At 43.2% G+C, this 2,775-nt stretch overlaps 1 pseudogene; it reads right to left on the bottom strand.

The window, feature by feature from the left end:
• Positions 1-312: 312 nt before the first annotated feature.
• Positions 313-1,822, bottom strand: LOC149224123 (protein PLASTID TRANSCRIPTIONALLY ACTIVE 16, chloroplastic pseudogene; annotated as a pseudogene).
• Between the last annotated feature and the right edge of the window lie 953 nt (positions 1,823-2,775).

Genomic DNA, 2,775 nt, shown 5'->3' on the forward strand with positions numbered 1-2,775 from the left:
CCAATTTCTCCTTCTGCTGCCCTTTCTCCAAACTTCCTGTAGAAACAGTTCTCTGTCTTCCTGTAGAAACAGACAGCACCACTATATCCTGCTTGGCTGTGGGTGATTTTCCTTTCAGCTTGGCTGTGGCTACCTTAGAGGTGCCCTCACTGACGTGGACTTGTTCAGTCCTTTCCATTCTACTCTGTAGTCTTTTCTCCCTGGGTGTTAGTGTGGTTTTGTCCCCCTCTGTTTTGGCAGCTTGGTTTAATGCCAGTGTTCCAATCACTGATGTTGTTGGATACATCTGTAGGGTTGTGCTTTTCTGGCTTGTCACCAACTTGTCATCATTTGCCTTGCCCCAAAAATATCTACACCGAATGCTTTAGCCTTGCTTGCAAAATAATCGAATGAAGTAGTTGCAGCACCTGCCTTGACTTGGGCAGCGAGTTCAGTGGCTTCAGCTTCTTTTTCTGCAAGCCTTTTTGCTTCTGCTTCAAGTTGTTTAGCAAGCTCCTGTTTTTTTTCGTGAATTTTCTGCAGCTATGCGCTCTTCTTCTTCAGCTTTGGCTTTCGCTTGGGCCTCGACGAAAACTTCCTTTCTTCCATCTGTTGGAATGGCACTTAAAAGCTCATAAACTGGCAGAGAAGGTGCAGAAGGGCTGGCTGCAACATCAATAGTCTTGTTCTCTGAGATGGAAGTGTTTGCGAAAACCTCAGCTACCACAGATGCAACTTGTGTCTTTGAAACCTTAAACCATGGAATGCAATGCTGAATTTGCATTGATTACTTTGTTTTTTATGTCTGCACTTCCTTCCGCCTTAAGAACAAGGTTGCAGTCTTTCTCTGAAATAAAATCATCTGTGGAACTGGCCTTCAGGATAGTGTAACTTAATCCCATTTCCACAATTCTTTCAGTAAGCTCTGATAATGATATTTTTGATTTTCCAAACAAGTTGCTGAAAAATGAAGAGATTCCATCAAGAACATTTGAAGACCCTCCATCAGATTCGTAAACACAACAATATGATTCACATTTGCTAGCTTGGCTTCTTCAATAACGTTCAAAGCATCAGTTGTAGTAACTTTGGAACTAGGTCCATCCTCTGTGGGTCCTATTGATACCACTGCTTTACTGGCATTTCCGATGGCTTTAGCTGTGGATTCAATATCCTCAAAACTAAATTCTACTGCATTAAGACGCTTGGCATCCTCTGCAGCAATTATCTTTCTCGGGACTCCAAATTTGTCGAAGAAAAATCCATTTCTCTGCTTTTGAAAGCTGTGTCGTACTTCCTGTAGAAGACCCACCCGTTTTCTGTAGAACGCCCTTGCATAGGTGGGTTTTAAAAAAAAAATGGCCGAGAAAGCTTGGTGGAGGATGACAAGTTAATAGATTGTGGGAGCAGAGGACGCGTACTTCGGCTAAGAACATTGCAGGTGCAAATGAATCAGCGGGTGGTGAGAGTCAGCCGAGCCTGTTTTTCAATTACAGCGTGATTCGTGGTGAGGAAGTGAAGTGGCCAGGCATACGTGGCCACATGCAGACTGCAGTGCTATCATGAACTGTATGTTCTCTTCTGGATCAGTTGCACTAGAGTTCAAACGGCCAACACTTCCTGTTTTTTTAAATTTTCACGTGAGTCAACTGTCCACGTGTACTGCGTGACTGCCGGCTGAGTTCTAGAGAAGACAATCATCTTAACCTTGATAATTCGTGGCTTCATCCCACCATTCCATTAATTCATGCAGTTTTTAAATTAAATTTATGCAATAGAAGAATGAGTTTCAGTCACATACCTTGAAGTTGAATGGCTGTCGTGAGCTGTTGTGGCCTGTCATTGCTGCATGCATTGGTTTTTCTGATTGCATGTGGCTTGACTGCTAATTTTTGGTTGTTTTCCTTGTGCAGGTGTCCTCTAGCCAGATGCATGCTGCAGGAGTCCATTTCCACGCTCAGATCTGCACGTTCAAGCTGCTGCTGCTGCATTGTCACAAAACCATAACTTGTTTTCGCCATTGCTCCCAAACGGTAAACCGGATTGATATGAAACTTTCTGAGCATGTTCCTATCATCATTATGCATCTCCCATAGCAAAATCGTGATCAATGGATGCACGGATTTCGAGAAAAATGGAAAATGGCTGAAGATTTCAGAGATCGATTTCTAGGAAACCGTGCATCGGAATCGGCTGAAACTGCTTGGGTAGGTTACTATCACTCACATGCATATCCCCATGAAACAGGTTTTGAAACATATGCACGGATATGGAGAAAATGCAAAAATGGCTGATGGTGATGGAGGCTGATTTCTTGGAAACCGTGCACCGGAACGGCATGAAACTGCTCAGGCATGTTGTCATCACCCTTGTACAATTCCCCATAAAACGGTTTGTCAAATGGATGCATGGTTTTCAAGTTATGGCAAAAACAAATTCTGTTCTAGGTATTTTTGCTTCAATGCCTTTTGCAAGTGTTTGCATGGAAGGGAAAACTGAGCTTGGGCTGTGATGCAGGTATGGAGATGATGGAGGAGGAGTTGGAAGATTGCATGAGGACTTCTGAACCCTTGAGGAAGCTACCATGTTCGCCAAACCACTTTTTGAAATCCATGTCTAGTTTCCCACAATTTCTACAGGAAGTTCCTGTAGAAGCACAATGAGAAGCACAATGAGGTGGAAAAAATGATGGAGAAAGGCAAGGGATGGACACACAAGTGCTTGTAGGCCTAATCAACAGATTCCCACCATCAGATTCCATTTTAGACTTGAATTTGGTTCTTCCAAAGGTTCTAC

The sequence above is a fragment of the Pinus tabuliformis genome, chromosome Q (genome assembly GCF_031772625.1).
Source record: "Pinus tabuliformis cultivar Carrire ecotype Pingquan chromosome Q, CPIR1, whole genome shotgun sequence".
Lineage (NCBI taxonomy): Eukaryota > Viridiplantae > Streptophyta > Pinopsida > Pinales > Pinaceae > Pinus > Pinus tabuliformis.